Source organism: Triturus cristatus, chromosome 4_1, assembly GCF_964204655.1.
Source record: "Triturus cristatus chromosome 4_1, aTriCri1.1, whole genome shotgun sequence".
NCBI classification, from domain to species: domain Eukaryota; kingdom Metazoa; phylum Chordata; class Amphibia; order Caudata; family Salamandridae; genus Triturus; species Triturus cristatus.
The window spans coordinates 769169414-769185375 of record NC_140585.1 but is presented as its reverse complement, the minus strand read 5'-3'; the positions used below and the strand labels follow the sequence as shown (position 1 = coordinate 769185375).

The 15962-nt window shown below is 46.7% G+C and overlaps 1 protein-coding gene across 2 annotated transcripts in view; it reads right to left on the bottom strand.

Moving 5' to 3' along the window:
- LOC146855507 (monocarboxylate transporter 2-like) overlaps positions 1–7412 on the bottom strand; it is a 350090-nt gene extending 342678 nt beyond the window's left edge. Inside the window, exon 1 of one of the 2 annotated variants that reach the window (XM_085653342.1) lies at positions 7237–7412. The gene's annotated coding sequence lies outside the window, so the exon portion shown is untranslated. Of the gene's footprint in view, positions 1–6877; positions 7015–7236 lie in introns of those variants that run through there. The other variant, XM_085653343.1, reaches the window with a different exon arrangement.
- Between the last annotated feature and the right edge of the window lie 8550 nt (positions 7413–15962).

Sequence of the window (15962 nt, the reverse complement as noted above, 5' to 3'; positions counted from 1 at the left end):
TTTAACTGCAACAAGTCATTCCTCTAGGTCACTTTTTTAAATATATAGATATTTTTTTTTAATGGGGCTGCACATTTCTGTAGTGGCTTTGCCAGGGTTTTCATGGTGGCAGATATTGTACCTGAGGGCGTTAACTCACATGTCTGTTACTGGTATAGGTAGTAGTATTTTCATGTTTCTGCTGAAAATCAGTCAAGCACAGAAACGTGCCCAAAACTCGAGGTCAAGATATTCTACTGTTCCAGCACCAATTCTTGACTGTCTGGGTGAAGCATATTTTGGGGGGGCTAACCAAAGAGCCCGCAAGCATGCAGAGTAAAATGCAGGCATGCCTATGTGCATTCAAGAAATGCCTTTGAATGTTCAGTAAAGGTGTTAGGGCCGGGGAAGACTTGCAGTCCTAGGTCAAACAAGCATCGGCAGAGCCAACATATTTGATGCTTGTATGCAGAGTAGATGGGACTGTGCACACGTTGTACAAATATCAAGCCTACTATACTAAACTACAGACAAAATCCTTTGAGCGGGTGCCCACTCCGCTTCTACATTTATTTTAATTCTCGAAGGAGCCTACCCCTCTTGCCACCGAGAAGCAATCACCGCCGTGGCCCTGTTCGGCAAAACCGGAAGTCAGGCGCCCTTACCCGGGATGTGGGCGGGGCCTTCTCCGGCAGGAAGCGAAACCGGCGTGCGGTGCTAACGCGGGGCTCCCATGCTGAAGGGAGAGCCTCGCGGTGGCGGCCGGAGTGGAGAAAAGCCCCGGGTCACAGGAGGAGGCCCAGGTGAAGAGTGCGGGAGGCCGAGGATGCCCACGGCAGCACGGGGCTCCAGGAGTGCAGGGAAGCCCCGTAAGAGAAGTGCTGCCACCACGATGAGGAGCCCCCACCAGAAGAGAGCAGCCCGGTGAGTTAAGAAGGGATGGGGGGGCTCAGTGTGGGCTATTGTTGGTGCCTGATCGAGGCACAGTGTCCTTTTCGCATTCTGAGCGGCCCCGTCTTGCAGCGGGCCGCTCCAACGGGGATGGCATGTCGTCGGAAGGGGGACAGGAGATGTGCACATCACGTGTGTGGACATGCATGTTCACGTGCGAGTACACAGGCTCCAATTGCGCTGCGTGTGCCCATCTCCTGTCCCACTTCCGAGGCAAGTCAGCAACAATAGATCTCGCTGGCGACAGCGCTTTCGCACTGCATTTGCCAGGAGAGACCTAAAAACATTCTGTTTCGCCATTCAATGTCTGTGACCAAAGTATGCCTTCCTCATCATTGGTAGCTTGTCAGTCAAAGATGCAATAATTCGTACTTTTGGGAGTTTTCTGCAGTAATTCATGGTGTCTTTATACAGAATCAGTCATTGTTGGGTTAGTTTGGATAATTCTAGTGAGTACTGAATATGGTTCAATGGTGCCTCGCTTGACACTCCTTATGATTTCTGATATGCACGGTAGCCTATTACAGACTCACAAAAAACGGTTTGCGAGTCGCTATTAAGAAAGGGTGTGCCAAAGGCAGCCCTTCCTAATAGCGAGTTGCACTGGTATGTACAAATGTTTTGCAACTACAAATGCGGTCGCAAAACAATCACAGTTACCACCTACTTCTAATAGGTGGTAAGCCAGTAGCAAATGGGAAGGTCCCCAAGTGACCCTTTCCTCTTTGTGAATGAATGCAACAATATATTTTAAGAGCAGACAGTGGTCCCATGGACCACTGCCTTTTCTTAAAAATTGAACAGAAAACTTACCATTTTTTTCTTTTAACGCATCCCATTTTCCTTTTAAGGAAAACAGGCTGCATTTGGGAAAAAAAAGTTGCTTTATTTAAAAAGCAACCAGACATAGTGGCCTGCTGTCCCCAGCAGGCCACCATCCCTGTGTTCTTGCCCATTGCCAATGGGTCCCACATTGCAAACAGCCTCATGAATATTGATGAGGCAGGTCATTTGTGACCCCATTGGGAATCACTAAATGTGTCTATAAGTCCAGAGTTAGAAATCTTGTCTGGCGAAGACGCATAAAGCATCTGACCGACATGAGGATTTCAGAGGGCATAAATTTCTATATTTCTTGCTTCAGAACTTCTAGAGAACTTCACTGGATACAGCCTGCAGCCTGTCCTTGGTGGAGGATTTCAACTACCATTACAGAGACGAAGTCAGATCAGGATGACCCACTTGGGGTATCAGTATTTCGCACCATTGCGAAAGGCCTAAATTCGCATGCTGATCCCAATCAACCATGAACAATGACTGCTGTTTGGGGCATTCATTCTTCTTGGCACTTTATGCCCTTAAGTTTAAAAAAAAAAAAATCATATGTTTATATTGTTCTTGTGTGTGGAGAGGAAAGAGAAAGAGAGAGAGAGAGAGAGAGAGAGAGAGAGAGAGAGAGAGAGAGAGAGAGAGAGAGAGAGAGAGAGAGAGAGAGAGAGAGAGAGAGAGAGAGAGAGAGAGAGAGAGAGAGAGAGAGAGAGATCTCCTATATGGTGCTGGTTCTGTGTGTATGGAGAAACAGGTCCCTAAATTATATGTGTGTGGGTTTGAGCATGTGACATATTTGAGGGTAGTTTTTACTGCTGCTGCATTTGATGTAACTGTTTTGTATGATGGAGACTTACACTAATACTTAAGAGACTGCACGTGTTCTGTTAAGGAAGAGTGCACTACTGCTGTTTGTGCTTTTCCAGTGTGTGCATGTTTATTTTAATCTTTTACTGCTGCTGCCTATACTGCATCTGTCTGGTGTGCAAAGGAAGCTTCCATTTTCTGCAGGGTCATCCACAAACGTTTTGCCTTCACGGTCATGTTTTTTTAACCCGTTTTTGTTTTCTTTCAGGACTCTGCACACTTTACAACCACTAACCAGTGCTAAAGTGCTCTATTTCATTTTAACATTATGAAATTGGCTTACACCCAACTGACACATTTAATGTATTTGTAAGTCCCTAATAAAGTGGTAATACAGGTATCCAGGTCCTTTTAATAAAATAATGCTAGTGGGCCTTTACGCTCTGCTTGGGCCACCCACTTAAGTAGCCTTTAAACATGTCTCAAGCCAGCATTGCAGCCTGTGTGTGTAGTTTAAACTGCAATATCGACCTGCCCAAAAAAATCTTTTTGAATGAAATAAAATAAACTTTTTGCCAGCCTTAACCTGCATTTTTAATACATATAGGTCACCCCTATGGTAGGCCCTAAACAGCCCAGAGGGAATGGTGACGTGTATTTAAATAGTTGGACATGTACTTTTAACTTTTCACGTTATGGAAGTGAGATACTCTTAAATTCATTTTTCACTACTGCAAGGCCTACCTCTACCATAGGATAACATTGGGTTACCTTGTAACATTTAATATGTGCTAACTTTTAATTTGGAGAAAGTAGGAATACAGAGTGTGCTGTATTAAGAATCGTAACTTAAAACCCTCTCCAATGGTAAAGTCGGATTTTAAGTCACAGTTCTGAAAATACAGCTTTTAGGAAGTTGGCAATTTCTTGTACTAGCCATTTGGTGCCTGCGCCCAGTATCCTTGTTTACATGACTAGCTGCAGCTGGAAGTTGATCACTGTGTAATGCAACCACACAGTGAGACAAAGGGGAATAGGTGTTGGCAGGATGGGCCATCTGTGAGTTGGTGAGGGGGGAAGAGCTGTCACATAACACACTTTTGCATCACAAAGTCTCTGCCTGAGCACCCTCAGAAAGAGTTTGACACTAGTCTTTTGTGATCCCAGACAAGCTGGGGGCAGGGAGACAGGAAATTCTTCGCACCTTGGGTGTGAAAGCCTTTAGAAACTTCTCCTACTTCAAAGTGGGCAACAGGTATTAATAATGGACCTCTAGACCCTACACTTCAGTACACTTCTGGACCTGTGGAGTATTCTGAAGAACTGTTGTACTGCTCTGAAAGACAGCGTGCTACTCTGTTGCACTGCTGCATGAGTGAAAAGAATTAGACCTGCATCTTCAACTCGGGAAAACTAGAGAGATTCCAACAGCTAGTTGGCTGGCCTCCTGATCACAGCTTCAGGGACAAAGGAGTCTCCAACACCTTTGAACCCAGCACCTAGACTCTGCGGCTGTGAGTCCTACTCCCCAAGCAGTGCCACACCTGAACTGGACCCTTGGAAGTGCCCTGAAAGAGCCCTGCCAGCACAGCTGTGGGCCTGTGAGCCAAACTGATGCAGCGCAATGCATCTCCTCACAGCCGCATCAGAAGACACATACCCAACGCAAGCCCTCGTCAATGGCATCATCGACAAGAACGCAGGGCTTCACATTTCAGACCTGCAGCATCCTCAGATCCACTGCTGCGTGAGACATCCTTGATGCGGGATCTTGAAACACTCCGCCAACCAGGATTTAGGAAGCTTTGTTCAGTGGGCCTAACTAGGTCGCTGTATCCGGCCCATGCTCCAGCACAGTCAGCCTGAACTTGTGACTTTTTCCTGGTCTGGGACGACCAGATAACTACAGTTGGCGCTTTGTGCTTCTAGGCCCTATTTTTACTTAAAACTTTGAAATTGCATATCTCTGGTTCCACTGATTAGATTTTCATTGTTTAGATCTCCAATATTTTATTACATTTTACTCTATTTTTCTAAATTGGTGAGATATTTTCATTTTATTACTGCTTAAAATGCTGCATGAATACTTTACACATTGCCTCCAAGTGAAGCCTCACTGTTTGTACCAAGCTACCAGAGGGTTAAGCATGGGTTAATTTGGGGTTTGCTTGTGTTTCACCCTGACAGAGATTGTGTTTTTTTGCTTGAGTAGGGTTTTATCGTCCTTCAACCAGCAACCCTATTTCCTACAATAGCCATTTGGCATCGGTTTTTGTGCATTTACTGAAGCACAAGAAATCCTTTCCACAATACAAAAGCCAAAATGAGTGGCACTGTCATGTTTTTTTTTTTTTTTTTACATACAGCGCTTCTAGACTGCAGTAAAGTATCTGAATTAAAAATTAGTGAAACATTACAAAAACGTGCTTGTTTTACAGTCTCCCAAGACACTAGCCATAATTGCTGGAGTGTTGGCACATAAAAGCATAATTATACTTATGTTTTGTGAGGGCTAATCATAACGGTTAAATTCAGTTTCTTTTTTTTAAATCTATACAGGTATGTTTTCAAATGACTACAAACAAAAAAACTATAGTTAAATCAAAATTGCGGTTAAAAAACACAAATGTATTTTTAAAAGCTTTTAAATTCACTTAAAAATACACAAAATGAAGTTATGGTTAAAAATCTAAATCTAAAAAACAGCACTTATGTTTAGCTCCGCAATTCGTAAGTTACACAGCAGCCATGCAAACCATAACTCGCACAACAAATGTTGTATGCAAAATCACTGTTTTGCCACTGGTCAGTAGTGGGAGTAGCTGTTGGGCGGTGACGTGGGGAGGGGCAGGGTGGGGGGTAGTAAACTATGGATTACGGATGTTTTCAGGTAAGTAAACATATACATTAATAAAACGAATTTCGTTGCGTGCACTGCATCGCATTTGGGAATGTAGTGCGCGCAACAAAATTTGTTATATTAATGTATATGTTTACTTACCTGAAAACCTCCGTAATCCATAGTTTACTACCCCAACCCTGCCCCTCCCCCTCCCCACGTCACCGCCCAGCAGCTACTCCCACTACCGACCACGGCTGCCTACGGACAATCAACTCTAAGGAATTCATCCATTGCAGACCAGCGGAAATGTCAAAAAAAAAAAAAACATTTCGATCAAACAAAAAGTACAATACATTACCCATAGCAAAATACCATACCGAATGTGGTGAATGAGCTAAGGAAAAGTCGGTACAGGTTCAGACATCTTATCTCAAACTTCCACTTCCCCAAATCCAAACAATCAACGTGGCTACCAGCTGTCAGACATTAACAAAAGATCTTGTAAGTTTAATAAAAATTTGGATGGTTTAAAAGAGATTCCTCCACGAAAATGCAACCACCAACAACATATTTAAACTGGGCAGTCATTGAGAACCATAAGGAAAATGCTGCAAACCTCTATTGGCAAGCGCTGGAAAAAACCTATACAGACGTGCAGAGGGAAAACATAAAATCAGAGGTTTCGAATGTAAAGGTTACGTGCAGTACTGCTGCTTTAATGCATGCCCTTGTCAGAGACAACACCCCTGTCACACCCTCAGAAACAGCACGTGCTTTTAGCACTGACTACAGAGTGACGCCACATCGCCCCGGAGATACAAACGAACCTAAACACAATACGTCTTCAGCCACACAGCTCTACACTCAGACAAGTAACACCAGTATTCACAAGCCATGTGACTCCGGTCAGTCACGTAGTGTCTTCCCCGCCATACTCGTTCACTAAATTGTTCCTTTTTACTTTGACAGTAAAATTACAGCTTTCAGTACAGGTTGGAAGACTTTGCATATATGTAAACCTTTCATGTCACGCAGTAGCGTCAGGTTATTGTTCTGTGATGGTATATCTATTATGTATCCTTTTACCCGCACACGCACAGTAACATTAAATTTCCCGCGAACAGAAAGCACGAGTGAGCTTTACTATGACCTAATTCAAGTACAATGTATTTTAATCAGTCAGACTGATGAAATGCTGAGTCGGTCACAATGACGAAAAGAGACACCAGCGAGTTGTTCATTGCGCTGTTTTCTCGGTTCAAGCCACTGAGCTATATATATCCCAGAACAAGAGAAACGCCATACAGGCTGGAGACAGGATACGAACTAAACATACGTAGTATCACTTCCCAAAGGCCACGAAGCCTCCTTTTAACGCTGGGACCCAGGTGACGACTGACGTCCCAACACGTTCACGGCAGGAGGTCTACGGAAGATACGAGAGAAAAGCACGCCCTGAATGCTACCTACCCCGTATAATTTGTAGCGTAGATTATGCCACTGAGGCGCTGCACGGCCAGGAGCAAGAGCCGCCCATCGTCTCCCACCCATTCACTCCCGTCCCCCCACCCCCCGCGATTCACAAAGCCAACGCAGAAGCCGGCAATGGCCGCCACGCCGAGCTAGCATCCCCAGCTAGGGGACTGAAAACAAAAGCATCATGGTGGGAAAAGACTGCTGCGATGCCTCTTTAATGGGAGTGGGCGGCCTCTGCAGTCACACACGCCACACTCATAGGCTAATGGCGGGTGATGTCTGCTCGGCACAGCGCACAAAGCCGCTCACACAGGACAATAAATTATACAACCATCGTCGTTTTTTTTGTTTACCTGATCTGCGGACGAGCGGATTCCCTGCAGCTGGACGCTCTTTGTCCCCCTTTCGCCGACGGATTTATTTATTACATTGATGTTTTAGAAGAACGAGGCTGCGATTTGTTCTGTCAGAGGAGGAAGCCCCAGCGAGCAGCGTGCCGGATTACTCACGTTTCTCCTGTTTCGTCTCTGACGCGGGGAGACGCCTCCAACAAACCTACGCGACCTTGATCTTCTTGCTTCTCAAGAAATGCTCAATGATTCATTGAGAAAAAATTGGCATTTAATATTTGTAACTTGTTCTCTCTACATTCATGGAGTTATAGGCTTTTTTTTATTTTCTGAGGTGCACCAACTGTACATACTTAGATCTCTGACTTTCGTCAATGTTATGAAATACACTTTTCAGCAAGAGATAAGTCAAATAAACTTAGAAAGGGAAGGATTTTTTATAACTGGAAATTACTGCGTGAACCTGCACAAATGAAACAAAGCAACGCTGCTGCGAGGTTCGCACGTTTGAAGTTGTCGGGGCACAGGCGCCGCCAGACACCCATCTCTGTAGGAAAGCTAACACCAATAGTGTTTGACCTTGAGTCCACATTACTTGCTGGGATTCGCTTTGCCCTTCTGTTCCAATGCGCGATAGGGGTGCCTGTGAAAAAATGAAATAAAACAATTTTACTTTAGTGTATTCTGTCAGTAACACAACCTGAGCAAATAAAAGGTTTATCAACAGTGGGTGTGGAGATGTCCCTCTAGAAAGTTTAGCAGAATGAATAACAAACGCTGGATTGTTGAAATATACATTTCAGTTACTGCTTTGTTCGTTCTGCATTCACAAGCCCTCGATACCGTCACATTCTCCCTTGAAACCACTCTCTTGCCATTATGGGGAAGAATGCCTTTTGTCCAGGTTGTATAACACAGATGGTAATCCATGGTTGGCTCCACGGGGTAATCTTGAGTTTCAGCTCCCGTCAAGTATTCTTTGCACTGGTATTCCTAGGTAGCCCCATGTCATGAAACGCAGCTCACGTTTGGAAGGGGGACTTGGGGGGGGCAGGCGACCGCAGGGAGGCCCCCCCCCGGGTGGTTTGGGAGGGGGTGTGTGGGGGGGCGTGGCTGGCCTCGCGCGGGCCATTTTTGAACTTGGGCTACTTTTTTGTAGCCCAAATGTAGCCCAAGTATAAAGGCTTTGGGCACCTGCTCCCGGCCACCATTTTAGGTTTGGTGACCTGGTGGCTGGGAGCTAGGCTAGTGGTGTTTTTTGTCCATGGCTATATTTGGTACTTTTCTGTGTAGTGATGGCGTCCCACGACTATCGAGTACTCGAGGCCCTCCGGCTCCTGTCTGAAGCGGGCCGGATGGACCTGGTTGTGGGGGAGGTCGCGGGGCCGTCGCGCCCTATGCGGCAGGCCTCAGCTGGAGTAGCGGCAGCAGTGTCCGCTTGCACCTCGCCGAAGCGCTCGAAGCAGATGTCGGTGAGTGAGCGGGGCCGCCCGCATCTGAAAAAGGCGGCCCCCGCTCGTTCTGGTCAACCGTGTCGGTCGGGTGTGTCAGAGGAGGCGGGGGGAGCGAGTGGGGGAGGTAATGCGGCTGTGCTCGGGGCGGTCTTCTCTGTGGAGGTGCCTGTGGCAGCAGCGTGTTCTTTTTCCTCCCCCGCGGCGGGTAGCCAGCGCGTGGGCGTGCGCGGCACAAAGAGATGCTCGTCTTCGGTGCCGGAGGCTCCGTTGTGTAGCGGGAGGGAGGGGGGAAGCGCCAGGAGTGAAGCCGGGGTTGACGGCATTGGGCAGGCCCTTTTTCAGGAGCGTGGGGAAGTTTTTCCTGTCAGGCCATCAGCGAGTGAGGTAGGGGACAGTCAAAGGTACGCTGGGAGTCTTGTGGGACATGCGGCGGGGGTGGGGTTGTCAAGGGAGCAGGTGTCAGGTACTCAGGGTTTTGAGCGGTCGTATGAGGCACGCAGTTTTGTCGAGAGGCAACGGGATCAAGGGGATGCAGAGCCTATTAGCCCCTTGTTGTTTTCACCTAGTTCTTCAGTGGGGGGTGCGGCGTTTTCTGTGGGGGCGAGCTCCTTAGGAGAGGGAGAATGGGCGCAAGTGGGGGGGTGGAGTTCCCAGCAGAATTTGGGGTCACATGGAGCGCAGGGGGTCTGTGAGACATCGGTATCTTCATGTGGGGTGGGTTGGCATTCACCAGGTGAGGAGGGTCAGAGAAGGGCTGGGGGAGGGGGGGGCAGGGGGGAGGGTTGGTTTTTGGGTGAAGGGGAGTTTGCTTGGGGGGCCTGGCTGGGGAAGGTCTGGACATATTTCCTTCCTGGGCAGAAGGTGTTCGGGGCCTTGATGGGGAGGGTGCATCGTGGTTGCCTGGCGTTCGGAGGCAGGACAAGGTGGTGGGAGGTACAGCGAGGGCGGTTTATGGGGTGAGTGGTCGCGAGCATATGGGGTCGGGAAGTTCGCTGGTTCGTGGTGGGAAGCATGGCGAGGGTTCTGTGTCCGCTTTGGTACACGCAATGTTGGAATGGAGTGGGGATGAGGAAGGGATGGTTTCGCCGACTCCGGTGGGGACGGTTCAAGCGGGTTTTTCTAGAGTAGGATTGTCAGGCGAGTGTTTTTTGAGTGGTCTTGGGCCACAGGTGTCGGATAGCTTTCAGGGACCCAGCACACCAGTCCAAATTTTCTCTTTACAGGGTAGGAAGTGTAGCAGAGCAGCGGACTCGGTAGGGCGAGGTGCGGCCCATTATCGCCGAGGAGAAGGGAGGGTGAGGCCTTGCACGGCACATTCCGTACCGGCGGGGGATCCCGTCGCGGCCAGCACACGAAGGTCCGGCGCGACCTCGCTGGCCCCAACGTCACGACGGTCAAGGTGGACGGAGTTTTCAAATGAGATGGATTGTTATGTGAATCAACGAAGGGGGGAGGACCGGCGAGTACAGTCGGCTCCCCCACAAGGTGATTTTGAGGCCGTTAAGGCCGGTTGTGGTAATGTAGGGTCTGGTAAGGCCAGTGTGGTGGATTTTGCTGAGGAGATTTTGCAGGTGGAGGAGCCATTTCTGCTCAATTATGAGGAGGACAGCCCAGAAGAAGGGGAAATACGGGAATATGAAGAGGGGGGACACTCTCATGTTTCTCGTAGTTTTTTGCAGGTTTCAGGAGTGGCACCCATTAAGCAGTCGGTGGTGGTGAAATCCAAGAGAGAGCACGGCCCGTCGGTGAGGGCTCATCCTCCAAGGGATTCTTCTGAGAGGTCGGCGAGGCGGTCGGAGTCGGTCCGCACACCCTCTTTAGAGCCAGGTGAGAGCGTTACAACACAGGCCAAACCTATTATGGTGTCTGTGGGGTCTGGGGAGGACGGGGGAGGGGGTGTGTTGGGTGGGAGATTGCATAAAGGAAAGTATGTAAGAGATACAGGGGTTGGCACGGGAACTGTGTGAGCGGTTCCAGGGGCCAAGGTGGAGAGTGGGACCAATACAGAGGCAGGGGATACTAAGGAGACAGTTACACAATAATTTTACTCCAACTGACCATACCGTGGTCATTAACATTACCTATAGATGGATTTAACAGATGAGCTGGGGAACTTATAACTTCACCACTAGGTGAGCAAGGAAGCAATTCCTTTTAATTTTAGTACCCTCACACACCCTAGTGGTGTCATGCTTCATCATCGGGTCACCCCGACGCCTAAAAGTCGGGGTGGGCTCAACCACAGTGTTGGGAGCGCTTTGAAGAAGTTGTAGACCAGGGAGGCTATAAGATAAAAAACCTCAGGCAGATCCCCGGTTTCCCTTTATTTTTGGGTCTGTCTGGGTTGACTAAAAATAATATGAGTAGGGGTATATATAGGAATATTATGGTCCTATGACCCTAGTGCCAACATGTTTCAGTCCACCGTGGCCATAAAGGTCCAGGACTTTCTTCAGGGCAAATGAGACCACCCTGGGATACAGAAGGGGGAATTCCCTATTCTGTTTTATTTATAGACAAGGGTAGAGTAGCTACTCCTTGTATGAAAGACGGATTTAGTAATCTGTCTTGCGTTGTGAATCCATCTGTAAGAAAAAACACAAAGAAACACATATCCAACTTATACAAATCGGTTTGCATTATGGTTTTTCCATAGTGACGTGTTTCAAACTCGTGTTGGGAATCCAGAGCCACACCTATAAGTGCCAGGTGGTCAAAAGGCATAATAGTGTGCAGCTATATCCACGTCTGTGTCACTCAAGATTTGTGTCTCTGTACAGTTAATTGGCGTGTCTGATATATTGTGCGGTGGCGATTATGCTCGCATTCTATCTAGAAACAGTCAATAAACCGTGGATACTATCAATGAAAACAGACTCTCATAAAATCATCCCACACACCTCTCATTCACACCTTATCTGTGATAAAACACAGTATTAAAAACATGCGTGACTCTTAACACCTATGGGTAATTGTGCAAGTATCTTTCGCTCCTGCATACTTGCTTACCCGCACTTCGAATGGTAGTCGTTTCTCAGGGGATGGAAGGGCTATTGGAGTAGCTCTGTAGTCAAACCCTAACGTTAGCCCCAGGGAAAATATGAAGCGAAATGGTATCAAACGCTTATGAAGTTTAGGGCATCCATGATCAAAAGTAATTGATGCTGATTCTTTTTCCGATAGGGGACCCAAAATTTTTTTGAGGCATTCGTCCTAGCGCACCAGACTTACTTCGTCAAGAGTCCTGCTCCGCTTCGCCACCTATTAGGACCCGATCCCCGGCGTTTCGCGCCGTGTCACGGTAGTAGGGAAGTTTATACTTCCGTATTGTTTGTAGCGAGCGATAGGATTGGTCAGCGTCAGCACGTGATCGGGGAAGTTACCCGCACGGGATTGGTCAGACGTGACCTGTAACCCTAGCTGGAGGCCAATGGGAAAGGGGTTGGTCCAAGGGACGCCGAAAAGAACAATCATGGAACAATTGTTCCGTTTGTACATATATGCGTACACATTCAGTAAAACTAGAATATGCCATTTAATTCTTAGAGAGAGTATTTTTTATTTATGATTTTATTTTATTTTATACTCACATACCGATCGAGATAGGATCTCAAGATATGGATGTTTTGTAAGTATAAGTACGAAGGCGATATTTAACGATCAGTTTTTCGTCTGCTAGGAGATCTAGTTCATTGATCCACTCCCGGGAATAGATTGGTACCCGTTAAAATTTTTTTGACATTCCTTTCTCATAATTCTTGATCCAGACATTAGCAGAATGTATTAGGGAGAGCATTTATTCAATGATGGGTAAGAGTGTTTCAAAGGGTACTGTGTCAGTTTTGTATAAATGCTGCATTTGTAAGATGGTTGATTTTCTCTAAAGTCTAAGGTTGTTAGAGTCTTACAGTATATGGTGACAGTGGAAACCAAGTAGGGAGATGGTAACACATGGAGGGTTCCCATCAGATTCCAGATGGTCACTTTTGAATTACTCCAGTGCTCATGGAAATTAATGTACTTCATCTATTTATTCAATTGGTTCCAGGGTATACCATCGTTGAGACCCTTCTCATGGGTCTTTAGACGATAGACCCATCGTTGTTCACGTTCTAGAAGCTTTTGCTGCAAGTTGTTCCCCATAGTGGTAACCTTTTCTAGTACTGTCCACTTCAGCTCTGTGTCCTTATGTTTTTTCTCCTGGTAATGGGCAGTAAGCCTTGTTGCTGTGACCGATCTACGTATAGTGCTTCTATGTTCGCTGATGCGGACTTTGATCATACGGCTCGTCATACCAATATACATCAGTCCGCAGGGGCATTTTATCATGTAGATCACAGATTCGGAGTTACAATTTGTGTGTGACCTCTGTTCCCATGGAAAGTTAAGACCCAATTCCAAAGTTTTGGTGTGTTCTGTAAAGGGGCAGGCTACACATGACCCACACGGGTAGTGTCCTATAACTGGTGACAACCCCCATAGCGTCTGTTGATTAGTCTGTTTTGGAATGAAGGAGTTAGTGTGTACCAAGGCATTTCTCAAATTAGAATTTTTTCTAAAAGAGAACATGGGTTTTTCAAAGGATAGCCTGTTTGATGTCAATATTGACCATTTTTTATTTAATTTTTTTTTCAGGTCATTGGAGGATGAGTTATATGTTGTCACACATATAAGTTGGTCTGACTGTTCCTTAGTGTATGTCTCTAACAGTGCTTCCCTTGGTGTGTTGCGCGCTCTTTTATTAGCCCTTTGTATGATTTTGTTAGGGTACATCTTCTGTTGTAGTTTTTCACTCAGAATAGTTGCCTCTTTTTTGTATGTTTGGAGGTTGGAACAGTTCCTACGAATCCTCAAGAATTGGCCTACTGGTAAATTCTCTCTTAAGGATCGTGGGTGGGCACTATCAAATCTCAATAGACTGTTCCTGTCCGTGGGCTTTGTATACAGAGAACTTTCGAGTGTGCCATCTTTAGCTGTGAAGGTAACATCCAAAAATGAGATACTTTCTCTATTCACATTCATAGTGAAATGAAGGTGTGGGTTTAGGGAATTGATCCATATCTTGAAGTTCTCAAGACTGGTTAGATCACCTCTCCAGATCATAAGGACATCATCAATGTACCTGTACCATTTGCAGATATGCATGCTGTAAGGATTTTGAGTCCATATGTGTAGGTCCTCAAAATGACTGACGTACAGGCAGGCCAGACTAGGGGCGAATGTGCTCCCCATCGATGTCCCATGTATTTGTAAGTATAATTGATCTTCAAAGGTGAAGAAATTCTCTGTCAATGCCAAATGTATGAGGGTGATCACCCAGTCAATGGGTGCTGCCCACCCCCAATCTTCCTCCCTGAGGATCTCTTGGATCACTCTTATGCTCTCCGCCTGAGGTATGTTTGTGTATAACGCTTCCACGTCTAGACATACCAAAAGATTAACGGCTGGATTGTATTCAACTTGTGTCAAAAGATTGAAGAGGTGTTTGGTATCTTGAACATACGATTTAATCTTCTTGACCAAGGGGCGTAAGAACCAGTCGGTATATTTTGACAGTGGTTCCAGAATAGAACCTATCCCTGAGACAATCGGTCTCCCCGGGGGAGGGTTCTTCCCTTTGTGTATTTTAGGGATGGTATAGAACAAAGGAATTCTGGGGTTCTCCTGGTTCAGAAATTCATGTTCTTTCTTCGTAATCCATTCTTTTGTCAGGGCATCGGTTGTTAGCGTCATGATAGTTGTTTTTATCCGTTGTGTAGGATCCCTGTTAATCTTTTTGTAGTATTTCGTATCAGCCAGTAAATTGAGACATGCTGTTCTGTAAGCGTTGGTACTTTGTATCACGGTCGCTCCACCCTTATCCGCTGGTTTGATGATAATATCCGTTCTGGATTGTAGGGTGGTTAGAGCTACACGTTCTTTTTTGCTCAAATTGTTGAATCCGTTTCTTTTGGGTTGAAGTAGTTCAATTTCTTTGCTGACTGCTTCCTCAAAGGATAAAACTTCTGGAGGCATCGTGTTGGTGGGGGGGGAGAAAAGAGGATTTGGGTCTCAACCCCGTGTAAGTGTTGTCTTCAGCGGGTCTCTCTTTGTCTTGAAAGAAAGTTTTCAATCGTATTTTCCGAAAGAATTCACCTAACTCGCATCGCAGACGGAATTTGTCCAAATAGGTCGTTGGGACGAATCCAAGACCTTTATTCAGAATTGTTTCTTCGTCTGTGGTGAGGGTGACATCCGTGAGGTTTACAATTAATCCCTCGTGTTGCTTGTACTCGGCTGTTGTACTAATATGATACTAAGGAGACACCACAGAGTAAAGAGTTGAAAATTAAAAAGCTTCCTTATATGGGGGTGACTAAGCCTTTAGGTGCCCACTTAATGCTGGCAACAAAGGAGCGCATATGGAAGGGCGAATACGTGGAGATTTTGAAACTATTGCACAGGGAGGTGAGGTCTAAGGAGGGCTCTAAAGAGGAGGAGTACGAATTAGCTAAGCGCCCTAAGGTGCCGCTGACAATTGAGAATTGGACGGCGGCATTTCTAATTTACGCCAGTGTGTACTGTGAGAAGTTCCCTGAGCGCTGCGTGGCCATATTCAAGTATATGGATGTCATAAGGAAGGCCCAAATTACAGGTAGTGGTTTCGCTTGGGCACAGTATGGCGAGGAGTTCAGGGCTCATATGGCTTGGGGTTCAGAGGCGAAATGGGGTGAGCTAGATAATGATTTGTGGCAACATACCATGGGTGCAGCGCCAGGGGGTAAGACTATTTTTACAGCTAGTGGTTTGCCTCTAGTTTATCGGCCCTTTCAGGAAAAGCCCACCCGGGGTGGGGTGGGAGGCTCAGCCGCGTCACAAACTGGATTTGGGGCATGTTGGGATTTCAACAAAGGTTTATGTACACGGGAATTTTGCAAATACCGTCATGAGTGCTCTAAGTGCGGGAAGCGGCATCCTCTCGTCAACTGCTGGGGCGTCAGACCGTCAGGCAGACAGCAAGGGCAGCAGGCAGGTTCAGGGATGTCTGGCAACGCGCAGCAGTCGCAGGGTGGACGGGGGAAGGGGAGCACAGGGTTCTGGGCCACAGAGCTCCTACGCCAATTAAATTGGCGCAGCTTGAGGAAGCATTGAGGGGTTACGGGAATGTGGAGGCAAGACAGACACTTTTGGATGGTTTTAAGTGGGGTTTTCATTTGGGGTACCACGGGCCCCGGCTAAGAAGGTGGGCGGATAATTTGAAATCCGCATCAGAGCACAAATTGGTGGTGCATGAGA